Raw genomic sequence first — 18,442 nt, 5'->3', positions numbered from 1 at the left:
ACCTCCTTTAACACATTTGGGAGCTTTAACACATTTGAAAGGATGTGACTAGACTCAGTAAACAGAAACTTTTTTCCCTTTTTAGGATTCAGGCCATGATGCCCAAAAGAAAGCTTACCATAAACTTCTTGTTACCTCCTGATTCCACGGACCCATTAGACTTGAAGTTCATACTACTATGGAATGAAGTTTTTCCATGGGTACATGGTCCTCTTCCTTTCTTTATCCTAAGCTTCTATCAAAGGATCATCACCCAACAGGAATCTCGAAGGAGACATCTGGTTGCCATTTTTTTTAACCTCTCTTGCTCTCTTTCTCTCCCTTCAGTAATAGCCCAATTCTTGAATTCACATATAGCATTGAATGTCAAAAGGTGTTGCTGGCAGGCTGCCTTCTAAATACATCTTAATTTGTTCTCCTCTTCTTCAAACTACAAAATTGCTTCTATGGAATTATCTCACATTGAAGAACACCAAGGAAGACAAAACGTGTCAGTCACATACAGACCTTCACAAAGCCAGTAACTCTCTGACTCAAGCTTGAAATATTCCTAGTCACTGGTGCATGGAAAATGTACAGGATACAGAGCATAGCTTTAAAAACAGCAACATCAGTCACCTGGGTAACTACGAAAACAAAAAGTCAAGTAAAAAAAAGGGTTTTCAAACAAAAACCAGTACCACACACCTGTGGAAAAAAAGGCCAAAAGCCTGCAAAATCTGAGAGCACAGTTTTGAGCTGGAGTAAAAGACAAAGGAAATTCAAGGGTGGGAAACCGCTACCTTCATGCTTGGGGCAGTTACTTTGACGTGTTTGGCTCTGATGCTGTTTGTGAAAATAATCCCTGTGCTTTTATCCTGATGCATTTTCCACCTGGTGCTTTATTTTTCACCTTTATAACACACTTACCGCGCAGCGTTGCATATCATAGTCCCCTTGCTTTGTATCCTATCCCTCCTAAAGTGGAGAAGGGGGGACGTAAGAGAGTGTAAACTCCTTGAGGGCAGGGACTTAGGTATTTTCTAAATTTTGTTCCTTCCCCAACACCTAGTACAGTGCTCTGCCTACTGCGGAAACTCATTATGTCTGTTGCATGGTGTTACTTTGTGAACTGTCAGACAGAACAGGAGCCAACCCAAATGCTTTCCTGAACTTAAGCAAAACTCTGAAAGGGACTGAGAGTCAAAAGTTATGGGAGACTTGTGGTTTTCCCCTTTGGATCTGATTCTTCTTTACAACATGACTAATGTAGAAATATGTTTCATATGATTGTACATGTATAGTCAATATCAGATTGCATGCCATCTTGGGAAGGGCAAAGTGGAGGATTGTAGAGGGCTTGCACTGAGGGGTCTGAGGATTTAGGCCATGCCAGGTTTTACCTGCAGCCTGTCCTTAGTCTGAGGGCGACCTAAGTCAGAACTAGGCTCTCCAAGCCCTCCCTTTCTCTGGCTTTCTCTGGAGAACAGAAGGACCTTGAAAGATAACTGGGAATCGAGGAGATGTTTCAGGGGGGACTCCCCCCAGTTGCTGTTCCCATGAGAAAAATAATTGTTGGTACTTTTGCCTTTGCTACTCTGGGTTCTGTTCCCATGAATGGGGTATAAAAACCCTAGCCCTCAGATCAACAAACGGAACTTGTTCTGGACCTGTTACCCACCTGGCCCACGTATCTCTTCATCTCTCTCATACTCGCCAGAAAATAAACACTGTCAAGGACACAGGTGCCTGCAACAGAGGAAGGAGGAAAAAATTTAGAACTCAAAATCTTATAAAAGTGAATGTAGAAAACTAAAAATAAATCAATTTTTAAAAAGTTACTGGAGATGGCCATGTGGTCTTTCTGTGGGTGTGGTGGTATTGCTTGGCTCAACTAGAAGACATTAGTGAAATACTGACTTGGAACAAAGAACTCAGAGGGCTTCCTCTCTGAGATCACCTTCCATCTGCTCTAACCATATCTTGCACATTCCTTTTATATGTATATGCTGTTTGTTTATATGTGGTCTCCCTCATTGAATATAAATTCCTTGAGAGTCAGGACTCATTACCTGGCTTGTAGTAAGTACTTAATAAAATGTTGACTATTGATTTTATTAAGTCATGTTCTTTAAAATATTAAAAGAATTTCCAAGGTTCCTATGCTTGGGGCCTTTAGGGCTCATTCAAGGAAAAGCAATTTAATAGTTGGTTTTTCTTTATTAAATCTTCTCCACCTGAACAACAAGCACCTTCCTTTCTGATCCCCTCATCCCTTTTTAGTAACTGTAGCAATTGATATGTACCTGCTGTCCCTGGTTTCACAGGCCTTCCAAAATAGTGCCCCCATCTGACCCCATCTTCCCTAAGTTTTTCTAAGCTTCCGATATTTTACTTCTTTACCCAACAAGCAAACATTATAATTCTATTTTTTATTCTCTCTGAGCCCGGTTTAGTGACTGGTCAGCTAATTCAGTAACTAATTAGAGCAAAGATGATAATAGGTTACCTGTTCTGGTAATATATGCATATTCATAGAGGGCCTTCAGGAGATCAAAACACCTTAACTCAAAAAAGTGATTCTAAACCTTAGAATTGCAGGCATTATAGCAGGCTGAAGGGGAGATTTTTTTTTTAATCAACAGAGTCTTTTTCTACCCCTAAAAATCAGAGTAAGTAAATGGCTACCTGTACCAATTAATGTAGTGATACCATGGATAGCATGTTAGACTTGGAGTCAGGGAAATACAGATTCAAATCCTGCCTTAGACACTTACTAGGCATGTGACCATGGGAGAGTTCCTTAACTAATTTTCGGAGAATTAGAGTGGGGTGGTGAAACATCCAGAACTGGTGGTCAGGATGAGAACAAAGAGAAGTTTAGCGAAAGAGGATGAAAAGTAAAAGGTACCCAGAGAGTGGCTCCAAGCTGAAAACAAGTAGAGAAGGTAAATAGGTTAAGACAAACCCCACAGGCAACCTCTCTTTCTTTTGGAAGGCAAGATTCTCCCAAGCTGGGTACCTTTTACTTTTCTTTTGTTTCCTATTGTATAGGTAGGAAGGGTATAATGTACCCTTGTGTTTATAAATATACATATGCAAGCCACAATGGGAAATCAGCTCACTATACCCACTCATTAACAGCCATGAAATCCCTGATAATAACCACCTTTCATTGATGTCTGATGTCGCCCTGAGGAAATGGAACTTGGGTTTAGATTGTTGCCGTTTTAACAGCTAGCATTTAGCAAAATGAAGGAACAGTAAGTAGTACCCCATTGGATACCAATATTCCCTCTCTCTCTAAAGGTATTGATTATGCAAATTCCATTTCTGCTGGTAGAGTCACACCTCCATTCTTTAAGACTCTGCAATAACAATTAGTATGCAGTTATAAAACACAGCTCTCCTATATTCTTGGAGGACCTTCTGTTTATGTTTCACAAAGAGGAGACACTGTCAAATTGTGCTCTTTACTGGTTTTGCTTGTCACTGGTACCTGACAGGAAAAAAGGCTGCCATGGAGTGGGGAGGTGTGTATGGGGGATGTGGGGGTTGGATGATTTATATTTTGCCATCCACTCTTTTCCTTCTTTGATGAATCTGATGGAATCCACAGAGGTTCCCTCTGTGAAGCCTTCCTGGAAGCTTCACAGTTAACGTTTTTATGCTGTGTTCTGGTACACAAAATGGTCACCCTCGGATACACACACCCTGGACTGGCCCACATTTATGAGCCAGAGTTCTTTCTCTTCCACAAACTGTGGTTTGCATGTTTTCCATCTGACTGTTAGATGGCAGGATGCTGCTCTCTACCTCTTGAACAAATTGAATTTTCTGATCAGAACTTATTTGCTGAAGACTTTCAAATCAAATCCCATAATTTGTCCCAGTTATTCACACTGGGTATATAAATTCAGCAAACGATGAGAATGCTTGGGGGTAGGTCCAGTCACCCAACTAAACCCCAAACAAGGATGCTTTTAAGCCTATCAATTAGAAGACCTTAAAACATCCTATGGAAGCAGGTAAGCAAAGCCATCTTCCCCCTTTAGCTATTTCCTATATTAATACATGTCCTGCTTGTAGTTACCAGAATTTTGTAGATAATACAGAAGGACAAAGTGAATATCCTTCAGACCCTGAATAGAAAAAGACCTGAGTTCACATCCCACCTATGATGATGCTTACTGCCTTTATGACCCTGCACACCTCACATAATTTCAATAAGTTTCAGTTTTTTCACCTGTAAAATGGAGACACTACTACTATGGCCTCTTCTTCATTTGTAAGGCTCAAAGGAGAAATGTAAAGTACTTTGCAATCATTAAAATGTCCTATACTTATCACTATCATTATTATCTATGCTTTCATAGGCTGATAGAAGTTCACATCTGATGCTCCAGCATTGCCTTCTCCTTATAATGTCAGGGGGCATAGGGAAAGTGGTATTCCTTATTAGAGACATCATTATAGGGAATGAATTGTCCTTTATTTGCAAGTAGCCAAAGTCTCCTCCTCAGTTAGAATTCCAGAAGCCACTTCAAGGTGATGGGTCAGGCAGCCCTGTTTAAGGTGGGTATGCCTCCTGGATTGGATCACAGACTGAAGTCAGGAAGGGCTACAGGCCACAGAGTCCAACCCTCCCATTTTATAGATGAGAAAACTGAAGTTTGGATAGATTCGGTAACTTATGCAAGGTCACTCAGGTAGTAAGTGACAGGGTAAGGATTCAAACTTATTCTCTGACTCAACAACTAGAACTCTTTCCATGGTAGTCCATGCCCTCCTGCTATAGAATCGAGCTCAGTTGTCTTTCAGGTACTACTAGAATGCAACAAGGCTCGTTTTACCAGTGAGAAAACTGAGGGTCAGGAAGTTTAAATTACTTGCCTAAGGTGCTTAACAAATATTTGTTGAAATGAATTAATGAAGATAAGACACTGTCCTCAGTTTCCTCATTGGAGCCTCTCAGGTCCCTACTAGCTCTAGGTCAATAATAACCTAATAACAAAGGGAAGGAAAGAAATAGAGGCTGGAGCCAAGATGGCACAGAAAAGGCAGGAACTGGCCTAAGCTCTCCCAAATTCCCCTCTAAACAACTTTAAATAATGCCTTAAAACAAATTCTGGAGTGGCAGAATACAGAACTGGATGGGATGAAACAATTTCCAGCCCAAGACAACTTAGATGGACAGGAAAGGTCTGTGGCATCAGGGTGAGAGTAGAGTGTGGCTCAGCCTGCCAACACAAACTGTGCCTCCAGCAAACTAGCAGCAGCAAGCCTCAGGAGGCAACTGAAGCAGCAGCTTCTGGAGCTCTCAGCCCACCAATGGTAAGGGAGTTGGACAACTGGTCAGAAGGAGATTACAACAGTCCCTTTGCTGGCACTGAGGGTAGGACTCTGGTGCATTGCCTATAAGTGAATCCAGGCTACAGTCCTGGATCCCAGAACCAGGGTGAGGAGGAGCACTAGCAGCAAGCACAGGGAAGTGTAGACCATGGTCACACTTCCAGGACAGAAAAGAATCCATGTGGTTGCTCACAGATTACAATACGAGCCAGGAGAGTAGTAAACACCCCTCTCTTTAGATCACACCATTTTGGAAGAACTGAAAACTTACAGACCCCCAAAACTAGCTCTGAAAACAGCAATACAAAAAAACCCTTCAGCTGGAGACGTTGCCTTCTCCACCCTGGGCACAGAACCCAACTTTAATATAAAGTTCAAAGTTAAGAAATAGGCTGGAAAAAATGAGAAAACAACAAAAAAAACACCTGACCATAGTAAGTCACTATGGTGACAGGGAAGATCAAAACACAAACTCAGAAAGACAACAAAGTCAAAACTGCCATATCCAAAGACTCAAAAAAAAAATTTTTGAATTGGTCTCAGGCCCAAAAAATAATTCCTGGAAGAGCTCAAGAAGGATTTTAAAAATCAAATAAGAGAAGAGGAAAATTTGGGGAAAGAAATGAGAGTGAAGCAAGAAAATCTTGAAAAAAGAGTCAACAGCTTGGTAAATGAGGCACAAAAAATACTGAAGAAAACAACACCTTAAAAAAAACCAAATGGTAAAAAGAGGCATGAAAATTCACTGAAGAGAAGAACTCCTTAAAAAGCAGAATTGACCAAATGGTAAAAGGTATACAAAAATTCACTGAAAAAAAGGACTCCTTAAAAAGTAGAATTGGTCAAACAGAAAAGAGGCACAAAAACTCGCTGATGAAGGCAAGTCTTTAAAAATTAGAATGGGGCAAGTGGAAACTGATAATTCCAAGAGACATCAAGAAACAATAAGACAAAATCTAAAGAATGAAAAAATAGAAGAAAATGTGAAATATATCATTGGAAAAACAAGATCTAAAAAATAGTTTGAAGAGAGCTAACTTAAGAAATACCGGACTACCTGAAAGCCATAATTTGAAAAAAAAAAAAAGAGAGCCAAGACATCATATTTTAAGGAATCATAAAGGAAAACTACCATAATTTTCTAGAACCAAAGGGTAAAATAGAAATTGAAAGAATCTACTGATCACCTGAAAGACATCCCAAAATGAAAACCCCCAGGAATAGTATAGCCAAATTCCAGAGCTCCTAGGTCAAGGAGAAAATATTCAAGCAGCCTGAAAAAAAAATGTTCAAATATCATGGATCCACTAACAGAACAAAAGAAGATTTAGTAGTTTCTACATAAAGAATCAGAGAGCTTGGACTATGGTATTCCAGGGGACAAAGAAGCTAGTATTGCAACCAAGAATCACCTACCCACAAAAACTGAATACAATGCTTCAAGAGAAAAAAAAATGGATGTTCAATGAAATAAAAGACTTTCAAGCATTTCTGGTGAAAAGACCAGAGCCGAATGGAAAAGTGAACTTTTAAATACAAGCTTCAAAAGAAGCATAAAAATGTAAACATGAAAGAGAAATCATAAGGGATTCAATAAGGATTCAATAAATTGTTTACATTCCTACATGGGAAGCTGATACTTGTAACTCCTAAGAACTTTCTCATTATTAGGACAGTGACAAGTATATATAGACAGAGGGCACAGGTGTGAGTTGAATAAGATGACATAATTATCTAAAAAATGAAATTAAAGGGTGAAAAAGAGGAATGAACTGGGAGAAGGGGAAATGGGAGGTAGAATGGGGTAAATTATCTCACATAAAAGAGGTGTGAACGAGCCTTTACAGTGGAGGGGAAAATGGGAAAGATAGGAGAGGGGAAGCACTTGAACCTTCACACTCATCAGAATTGGCTCAAAGATGGAATAACATACACACTCAATTGGGTATAGAAATCTATCTTACCCTACAGGAAAGTAGGAGAGGAAGGGGATAAGAGGAGGGGGAGGAGCTGATAGAAGTGAGGGAAGGTTGGGGGAGGCAGTAGTCAGAAGCAAAACATTTTTGGGGATGGGCAGGGTGAAAGGAGAGACAGACTACGATAAATGGGGGAAATAAGGTAGAGGGAAATACATAGAAATCATAACTGTGAAAATATTTACAGCAAGTTTCTCTGGCAAAAACTTCATTTCGCAAGTATATAGAGAACTCAAATTTATAATAATAGTAAAAAAAGAGCCTTTCCCCAACTGATAAATGGTCAAAGGATATAAATAGGCAGTTTCAGATAAAGTAATCAAAGTTATCTATAGTCATATCAAAAAATGTTTTAAATCACTACTGATTAGAGAAATTAAAATTAAAACCACTCTGAGATATCACCCCACACCTAGCAGATTGACTAATATGACAGAAAAGGAAAATGGCAAATGTTGGAGGGGACATGGAAAATTGAGATACTAATGCATTGTCAGTGGAGTTGTGAATTGATTCAACCATTCTGGAGAGCAATTTGGAACTATGCTCAAAGGTTTATAAAAGCATCCATACCCTTTGACCCAGCAATACCACCACTAGGTCTGCATCCCAAAGAGATTAAGAAAAAAGAAAAAAATACCTATATGTTCAAAAATATTTATAGCAGTTCTTTTTGTGGTGGCAAAGAACTGGAAATTGAGAGGATGCCCATCAATTGGGGAATGGCTCAACATGTTGTGGTACATGATTATGAAGGAATTCTATTGTGCTGTAAGAAATGATGAGTAGGATCCTTTCAGAAAAACCTAGAAATACTTACATAAAGTGATGCAAAGTGAAATGAGCAGAACCAGAACATTGTATACATTAACAGCAATACTGTACTATGATAAACTGTTAATGATTTAGCTATTCTCAGCAATAAAATGATCCAAGACAATTCCAAAGAACTGACGGAGTCTGAATACAGATAGAAGTATTTTTTTACTTTATTTTTCTTGGGTTTTTTTGTCTGTGTTTTCTTTCACAACATGACTAATATGGGAATATGTTTTCCATGACTATATATGTATAACCTATATCAAATCACTTGCTGTCTCAGGGAGGTAGGAGGGGAGGGAAGAAGAGAAAGAATTTGTAGCTCAATTTTTTAAAAAATGAATGTAAAATTGTTTTTACATGTTGTTGGGGAAAAATAAATATTCAAAAATAAGTGAATAAAATTACGTTTAAAAAGGGGAAAAAAAAGAACAAAGGAAAGCATTTCTTGACACCACATGGAAGAAGGAGATAGAAAATGGAGATGCTAGATGTAGGAGGTAATCATTTCTCCAAAGTCCTATAAACTAGAGATTATGTGTCTAAGACACACATTCTAACAGTTGATGATGTGGTAGTTTAGAAAACCTCTACCTTTGGAGAGGCTAGCCTTTTTTATGAAAGACTGTTTCTCTTCTAGACATGTCCTCCACCCTCTCTCTTTCTTTCTAGCACTCTCCCTTCTCTGGAATCTTCTAGGCCTGAAATCTTCCATGCCCCCATGTAACTTTACTCATTGGTACCTTCATGCCTAATAGGAAATCAGTCAGACATACCTGTTCAACACCCTCCCCTCCCTAGAAAATCCCTGCCCTTATCTGCATCATTGAGCTTTCTTGAAGTATAGGAAGGGACCCACCATGTTCTTGCCCCAAACTAAGGCGAGCTTGTGTAATGTAAGAGCCCGGTTGGAAGAGCACCTCTCTGTAGAGCCAATGATCCCCTTGTCCTCCCTGCCAAACTTGAAGTTCATCTCACATGAGTCCCAGACATCCTGTCCTGGCTAGCTATGCTAGACATATTTTGTCCTTATCAGATATCCAGATGTATCCAAATGTATTCTTTACCCTGGAAAAAGCCTCTATACATGTTCTTGGTCATCTCAAGTTAAGCTTCAAGCCTTCCTCTGTATGAGTGTATGAATTGTGTATGAGTTAAAAATGGATCTTTTAAAAAGCGCTATTTCTTTTAACATTCTTGGCTGGCTCACCTCTTCTATGAAAATTTCAAAGTCCCTCAGAGCATCTGTAAAAGACCGAAGCAAATGCTGAATGCCTGTAGGTATGGAAAGGACTCATCAATGTGTAACTTTAATTCTAGGTATTTGCTTCTGGATTGGCAAAATATGGGGACTAACCTGGTTGACAACATTTCTTCCAACCATGGAGAACAGCTACAAAATAACCAAAGCTAAGGAAATCATGGATCATTGTTGCAACAGAATAACCTATTGCTATCTTGCTGCTGGCCTTTTTAGAGATCCTTTAACTTCGGTAGTCACTGCTGAATTTATTGAGTTGATCACTTGTCTATGCTATTCTATTTCTGAAGCCACACAGAAACAGTGTCATCTCTCTCTCTCTCTCTTCTCTCTCTCTCTCTCTCTCTCTCTCTCTCTCTCTCTCTCTCTCTCTCTCTCCTCTACTCTTTTTATCATACAGCAGCTTAAGGTAAATAACTATGGTATCCAATATTTCAGAGAGGGAAGAGGAAGACAGGAATGAAGGGAAGGAAGGAAAGGAGGGAGAAAAAAAAGATTCTCCATGCCTCAAGGAACTTACATTCTCAAAGAAGAGGAGAACAATTAGAATACATAAAGGGAAGCTGAAAGAAGGCCTGGGTCCTGGAAAGCTGAGGCAAAAGTTCACCTATCAGAATTCAGGGATGCAGAGGTCAAGTCCAGGTTACAGGTAGAGAAGAGATAAAGACAATGGTCCAAGTCAGGACATGTAGTTAGTTCGAATAATCCAAGAGCTGAGATTTGAACCCAAATATTCTGACTCCAAACCCAGTGTTCCTCTCCCCATACCATCCTTCATTGATAGAATTTGAGGGAACCCTGCCACTTTGTTTTTACTATGCACTTTATTAATAGCTTCCCTTTTTGCGTAGATACTTTAGTCCAAACACTTCCCCCAGAATACCATAGCTGGTAAATACAGCCCCACATTACTTAGTCGTTCTAAACTATTAAAAATTCAAAAGGAAATCTGGTATTGAGCAGTGAGCATCTGGGTAGGATGGACATCGTTTTGTGGAACTTGTTTTTGTTTTTGAAAGAATCAACTTGATGTGCTCCCGTAGACTAATCCAGAGAGGAGGCAGAAAGCATGAAAGAAAATTTTTCCCTCTAGCAAACGGAAATATTGTTGAGGGCATCCGAATAATGCACCAATAAAGTCCCTCTTGTTAATGGCTCCTCTGTTGGTTTACTGAGACCAAACGTTCTCATTCCTCCCACTTTTTTTTTTTCATAGCACCCTGGAGGATATATCCAAAGGGCAACATTTCTCCTGCATACTTTGTAGTCTGGGCTCTCTGTGTCCCACCTCCCCCTCATAGGACCTTGGGAGAGGCACACTTTCCATGGCATAGCCCCCACACTGTCTAGTGGAAGATTCCCATCTTTAAGACATCTTCTATGCCAAATTTTCATGGGCTTAAACTGAAGTATAACTACCTTTGAACATAACTGCCAGTGGGATTTTTTTTTCATCCTTGGAGGCATGAGAATCTTCCAAAATTCAACCTGTATTGAAAAGGCAAGCCTTTGTCTTTGCTGACAGTGGGAGGGATGTCTTGGTAAAGTTCATTGTGTCCCCTGGAGACCTACACACATACACACACACTCACACCCATGCCCTCACATCAATATTGGATCATTTTTATAGCCTGTCACGTTTCTGAAGGAACTCTCTCTCTCTCTCTCTCTCTCTCTCTCTCTCTCTCTCTCTCTCTCTCTCTCTCTCTCTTCTCCTCTCTCTCTCTCTCTCTCTCTCTCTCTCTCTCTCTCTCTCTCTCTCTCTCTCTTTCTCTCCATTTCTCTCCCAGCTAGGGCAAAGATAACCCTGAATTTCTGCTTCAAGAAGAAGCCTGGGACTTGCTTTCATCCTGTGTTCGCTGCTGGCTGGGTGTTCCCAAGCATTACCTTCTGTCCGTTTATTCTCTGGGGTTTGTTTATCTAGCCCTGTTCCTCCTCCCTCCCAGCCTAGCTCGGCTTCAGCTTTGAACTGGAGCCCCAAAGGGCTAAAGCCAGGTTCCCTCTGTGAATCCTGTCTAAAACCTTCCCTGAGCTGTGCCAGCAAGGGACAGGCAGCCACAACAAGTGGGACACCCTTGCCACTTTCCTATCCAATTTCCCATCCACCAAAAAGCATTTTGTCTAGGCTCCTGCCAAGCCCTGACAGCTCAGGAAGCCAAAAGGCCTCATTTGGATTCCTGCACAGGTCTCCCATCCAGAGCTCAGCTGCCAAGCCACAGGGCCAGCTTGACGAATGTGTTTTTAATATTCATTGTTCACTCTGTCTGTTACCCATGTGCACAGTGCAATTATTTTAATTCTTTGCACATGTGTTGTTATGAAATGGGTGCCTTTTAAGCCTTGCCAGCTTCTTTCTGAACCCCCAATATATTATTTCTACCTATGTTCCAGTTAGCTTGTCCCACTTCTTTATTTCATTTTCAAGATTAGACCATTCGGCAGAGAAATAATGCCTTACGTACAAAGCAAGGCCGGCCGGCTTTCTTCATGTGAGAACAGTTGCTTTTGATTTGAGCTTGTGTGGTTTGTACATCTCTCCTCCCACCCTTTTCCACCCACACAGGCAAGCACATATTCCATCATGCACATCACACGTGTGCTACCCAGCCTGGCCATCTGCACATGTAAGGAGCAGACATAAAGGGTGAAGAACACACATGTGCACATAGGATTGACTTGGGAAAATGTCTTGGAGGTGAATTCTTTGTCCTTTTCATAAAAGGCTGGTCACTCTCTCTTCCAACATCCACCCGACAGCACCAGATTAGACTTTTCAGCCTCTAGATAAAGTAAAGAATGAGACTTCTCTTTCTTAGGTAAGCAATTCCTTTATTATATGTAACAGCTAATCATAAAAGGTAGCCTTTAATAAAGGCTAGCATTTGTATTTAATAATAGCTAGCTGTATTTATATAGCTCTCAAAGGTTTTATAAACACTGCCTTATTTGATATCAAGAACAGGATAGCAAATACAATAAATACCTAATATACATGCAACATTTTTTTTAAAGTTGCTCAGGACAGTGGCAAAACTCAACAGATTCAGAGTTATGGTCCCTTGACCCTTGGAGACCTTGCACTTATTAGCTACATCAATTGCCTAAGGTTCCAAGAACGGAATTATGAATCAAATAGTGAGGGTATCAGCATGGGAAACGTCACCAGCAATCCCCAAACACACGTTCTGTTCAATGGAGCTTTTCAAGACGGTCTTATATTTTGCCAAGCTGATGAATTTGACACAGTTGCACCCCTGCCTGCTAAGTATTTTGCTTTCATTGCTTGGTGTCTCCATTTGTCACCGTGAAACATTATTATTTTAAGGTAGCAGGGAAGCCGGATGACCGGCTATATAATGGTATGGTAGCTTTAGGAGCCAAGAAGGGATCAAAGAGATGGATGACTGGATAATGTAAAAGATCATACACATGAGAAAGAGAGAATGAAAAATAAAGAGAGAGGGAAAGAGAGGACAGCCAGAATTGTCACAAAAAAAAAGATTTGCAAGAATGATAATAAAGGCTGCTGTTGTGAGCCTGGGAGGATGGTCAGTTCTGATAGGCCATCCAAAGATTCTCATACAAGCCTGGCTTTCTTTGTCTGCATCATCTATGTCTCCAGTGAGGGGGGTGGGGCAGGAAGAAAGGGAAGGCTGGGAGGCAGTTACCTTGGAAGCATCCTGCCATATGCTGCCGCAAAACTCCATTCCTACAACCTGATGCACGTGCAACAGCTCATTTCAAGGAGGTGCCTGGGGCCAGTGCCCAACCTTGCTCTCCCCAGGTCCCAAAGCAAAAGCTAGTTTTGCCCAGTTTGTTGGCACCGATTGTCTCTGCCCAACGGCCCTGGTGAGTTTCCATGATGCCAAACCAATAGGGCACGGCTGTCAGACCATCAGAGATTATTAACTCTGATACACATTGTGTGTATCAGAAGGAGGAAGGAGGGGAATGGGGCTGGTGTCCTGTGTGTCCATAGGCATGGGTGAGTAGCATGGTATTCTAGAGCCATAAGACCTAGAGATCTTCTTCTAATCCAGCACCCTCAAATAACTTCACCCATCACTGTCACCTTTCTCCTCTGTAAATGGGGATAATAACATTTGCAATCCTGTTTCACAGGCTTATTTTGTAGTCACATAGTAATCATTTAATAAATGCCCATTAATTGATTTATAAATCTTAAAGCAACAGATACATGGGAGTTAACATTACTATCATTATTATTAACATCATTCCATTCTCAGGATCAAGACGTTGAAATTATCTATGATGCTTTCTCTCCCTTGTTCCCCATTGTCACCAGTTCTGTCCGCCCTACTTTCATAAAAATGGACATAAGTAGAATTGCCCCTTTATCTTGAATTCTTTCCCCAATGTCACTTCCAGAGTTCAGGTCTTCATTGCATCTCACCGAGACAGTTAGAATCACCTTCATAAATTTAATGTCTCTTTCCTCTACCCCCATCCCCACAATCTATTCTATACCCAACTGCCAGATTAATCTTTCTCAAATTATGTCACCTCTCCACTCAGAAAACTTCAGTGGCTCTCCATTGCCTATTCAATTAAGATCAATTCTGCATCCTGGCATTAAAGGCCTTCCATGACCTGTCCCTAGAATACCTTTCCAACTTTATCTCCAGGAATTCTCTCCCATGAACCATATGTCCCAACCAAACTGGACTTCTTCAAACACATTTCATACTTTTCCATCATGACATATTTGCTCTGAACCTTCTCTTCCCTTTCTGAAACCTAATTAAATTCTACCCATTCTTCAAAACCCAACTCATTTGAAGGCCCTCCATGAAGATTTTTTTCCTGATTTGCACCAGAAGAAATCACCTCTTTTTCCTCTGAACTCCTCTATGTCATGGCAAGAAAGCCCACTATTGGGGCAGCTGGGTGGCACAGTAGATAGAGTACTGGCCTTGGAGTCATGAGGACCTACGTTCAAATCGGGCCTCAGACATATAACACTCACTAGCTGTGTGACCCTGGGCAAGTCATGTAACCCCAGTTGCTTCACAAAAAAAAAAAAAGAAAAAAGAAAGAAAGAAAGAAAGCCCACTATTTGCAATTTAGAATGTCAATAGAAAGGCTTTATTACCAATATTAAGTTACAAAGTCTAAACAGAGAGAAGTGTTAGCTAACCCATAGAGATATTAGGGCAAAAGAACTTCTGAAGACAAACCATTTCCCAGAGGTGCTTAAAGCTTACAGAAAACATACAGTCATGCTGGATGCCTTGTTGTGGTGGTGGTGCTTCAGTTGTTTCAGTTATGTCTGACTCTTCATGAACCCATTTGGGGTTTTCTTGACAGAGAGTCCAGTTCACTTTGTAGATGAGGAAACTGAGGCAAACAGGGTTAAGGGACTTGACCAGGGTCACACAGCTGTCCGAGGCCAGATTTGAACTCAGAAGGTTGAGTCTTCCTGACTCCAAGCCAGCACTCTATCCACTGTACAAACTAGCTTCCACTGCTGGCTTTACAACTGGTCAACGGCTTGCTTTGGGGACATTTTATTGTGTTTTAGACAATAGAAAGAGACTTTCTAATCTGATAGTTTGCCATTGACCTGGGTATGAGAGGATCTGAGCCAGGATAGAAGTTGCTTGTCTTTGAACTGGGTTAAAGTAAGGGAATATTTAGGGGTTAGAAGTGATTAGTTATCTACTTTTAAGGTGGAGGCTTCATGTCAGTGTCCCCCTCTCTCTTCCATCACAAACAGGACTGTGCTTACTTCCATATTGGCAATTATCACATGATGCTTGGTGTTACAGCCCTCCATTTCCATCTCTTATCTCCCCTAGTCTCCCACTATGATACTATTCCAAAACCTCATCATGACATGGAGGTGACTCTGGGTTGTCAAAGGCTATGTCCAAAGACCAGAAATGCTGGCAGACTTTGTCAAACTTGAAAAGCTGCCATTTCTAGCTCATACATCTTCTGAGGACCAGCCTAGCTAAGTTTGGAGGTATGGAGCATCATCACGTTAGGCATAGAGTAATAAATTTCAGGGGGTCCCTGCAACTCTCAAAAACCATCTACTAAGTCACAGAAGGGTTATTATTTGTGTCTGTGGGAGAATAGCTCACCCCAACAAAATTACAGATCTTTGAAATAATGAAGTCTCTTCTCTGCTAAGTCTGCTAAGGGTAGGGACCATGTTTTATAAAACCATTTATACCTGATGATATCTAACACAGTGCCGTACACGTAATAGGATTCAATAAATATTTCTTACACAAATGAATATCATTAGAAAGAGGGATTGGAGTCTGGCCAGAAGCTTAGCCAGCTGTTATCATTCCCTATCTCCCCTCCTGGAAAAGTATGGTCTGCCATGTACGGCCCCTGGACCAAAGCCAAATGTACTATGGAAACAGCCAACCTTCTGGTTGGGTTGGCCACCTCCAAAAATACACAGCAGTCAGTCCATCATAAATAAATCAGTCCGACATTCAATTCCCCAACCAGCTGAGCTGGTATTGCAAGTGGATTTGTGCTGTAAGTGTTTCTCTTTTTGAAACAAACCCAGGTTTTAAAATAAATAACATCATTTGCACTGAATAGCCTAAACATTTCTCTCAAAAAGCACCCCATGAGGAAACCTTGTTACCTACTGCAGCCAAAAATCTACATGCCTACAAAGCATCCCAACTTCTGTTAGAGAACGCCAGGGACAGCTGGTGCCTCTGTGCTTCAGAGAAGAGACTTCAAATCTTTGAGGGGAAGGGGAGCTCAGTCACCACACAGTGACAAAACAAAGTCTCTCTTGAAATAAATGGCCAGAAATCTCAGCAAAATGTATTAACTACTCTTGAAAATAACCAAGAAGCTTATTTCTATTCAAGGGTAGTATAATGGAAAGAAAACTAGAGTTGTAATTAGATCCATATTTGGAGACAGTGTGGTACAATGGAGAGACCGTTGGCTCCTGAGTCAGAAAACCTGTGTTCAAATCCTACCTTTTATTCTTATTATCTGTGAGGCTTTAGGCAAGTTGCTTAACCTCAGTGGGCTTTAATTTCTTCATTTGTAAAATTAAGAGGTTGGACTACATGCCTTCTGAGATCTCTTTCAGCTCGAGCTGCAGGCTCTTATTATCCTATGAATCATGACTCTGACACTACCTGTGTAACCTGAGAACTCACTTCACCTGTGTTCTGGTTTCGTCATCTTCAGGGAGGTTAATAAAACTCTCACTATTTCTCTGGGATTGCAGAATAGAAGACTCACGTAACTTATCTTGGCCTCAGTTCCTTTTTCTTTAAAATGAGGGGTCTGAACCAGATAACCCTAAATACATTCCAGCTTTAAAGCTATGATCTATGTCCAGAACCTAAAGGAATAGGAGGGAAAATCAAACCCCTCATTTAAAAAAAATCCAAACCCCACATTACTAATGATTATGATAAGAAAGGAAAAGGCACAGTGTCTAAGAAAAACTAGTGGAACAAAACCTCTTGAATGAATGGAGCTTTTTAAAGGACAGAAACAAAAGGTGGAAGGAGGGGCATAGAAACACTGAGAATAATTCAAAATTGAGGCATGAAAAGCCCCAGAATAAACTAAGGTGTAGGGGGCCACGGCCAGTCCTGACCTATGTCTTGCCACTGGAGGAGAGAGTGAGGCTGATGACTTTGCACAGCTCTGCCTCACTGAAATCCAATTCACCTGCAAGTCAAGACATCACTCTCCTGATGTCATTGGTCCTCTTTGAGAATGATGGACAGTAAAAAGTCCTGGAGCAGGTAAGACTTAGAAGGGTCTGATCCCCATCTAAAAATAGTTGAAGAGCTTCAGAGAATAGGTATGCTTATTGTACCTTGATCCAAAGTACAGAGCTAATATAGATGAATAGAAGTTATAAGACAGTAGGATTTGGTTCAGCCAAGAAAAATTTTGTCCCAAAATGGAACTCACTACTCAGCTGAGGTCGACGTCTGTTACTGGGCTTTAATTCCCATTATGTTTTGCCCAGGGTTCAGCTCTGGGGAAACCTGACTTCTCTCAGTAGGGACATCAATATTCCTCAGTACTCATTCATATTCATTGGGTTCATCATCCTTACCCTAGATTTCTGGAAGAACAAATTCACCCTGCACCTTAGTCTAGGGTCTAGGGTTTCCTCCCTCCAAAGGGGAAAGTAAAGAAAGAGCCTAATATATACATGACTTAGGTATAGAAGAAGTCCTTTTATTTCCACACAGAAATGAGGTCTCAGCACATATGACAGGTGATTAGAATCCAATTCATATAACATTCCTACTAGTATAATCAGTTGGGAGGTCAAAACTTAAGCCTTGGAATATAAATAGTGCTTGAAAAACTGCTAATTAGGCATTTTACATGTCATTGGCCAGTCAAACATCCAAATGCAACCTTCTGCTGGGTTCTCTCTGTGCTGGCTCCTCTTTCCCTTGTGACCTTTCTGCTGCTGCTCTTATTACTGTAACTACTTCCATAGTCTCTACCTTAATGCAGCCCATTCATGACGATGCTTGGGCACTCTCTCTTCTCTTCTGTGAGGGTGCTTGGAAGGGATGGAAGACTGCAGCTGCTTTTCAAGATCTCACCAAGTCTGCTAAAAAAAAAAATCACAAAGCAATACAGAGGAAAGAGACCCCATTCTAAGCACCATTTAGCCTACGCAGGATACATGTTCATGCCTTGGGACCAGCTGGGAGACTGGACATGACCACCCCTGCCCACCTGACTCTCTAGACAGCCCACACTAGTCCTCACACAGTGAAGCTGGTGGGAGAAAAACCCTGAGGGCTGTGATGCCCCTTTGGTATATCCAAGGGGATCTGACTCAGAAGCCAATTAAAAGATTTTCCCCTACACAATACAAACCCCTGAGTCATCATGGCTGACAGGAAGGAGTCAGAGCATATCTGCCTACTCTGAACAGGGGAGGAAGCAAATCCTAGATCCTGCAATCTAGAGGATTTCCTATATATAAATTAATGACTATATATGAGCTTGCTTTCAGCCTGGAGGAGTGTACCACACCCAAAGTTCTTGGGAATTATTAATG

General features: G+C 40.9%; 1 long non-coding RNA gene across 1 annotated transcript in view; it reads right to left on the bottom strand.

The window, feature by feature from the left end:
* Window positions 1–17,599: 17,599 nt before the first annotated feature.
* LOC110209212 (uncharacterized) overlaps window positions 17,600–18,442 on the bottom strand; it is a 38,058-nt gene continuing 37,215 nt past the window's right edge. Inside the window, exon 3 of the long non-coding RNA XR_002324760.1 lies at window positions 17,600–17,983. This is a non-coding gene — a long non-coding RNA (uncharacterized LOC110209212). The remainder of the gene's footprint in view (window positions 17,984–18,442) is intronic.

This window comes from Phascolarctos cinereus, unplaced genomic scaffold (genome assembly GCF_003287225.1).
Source record: "Phascolarctos cinereus isolate Bilbo 61053 unplaced genomic scaffold, phaCin_HiC Scaffold_1;HRSCAF=81, whole genome shotgun sequence".
NCBI classification, from domain to species: Eukaryota; Metazoa; Chordata; class Mammalia; order Diprotodontia; family Phascolarctidae; genus Phascolarctos; species Phascolarctos cinereus.
This window is presented reverse-complemented; position numbering and strand designations above follow the sequence as displayed.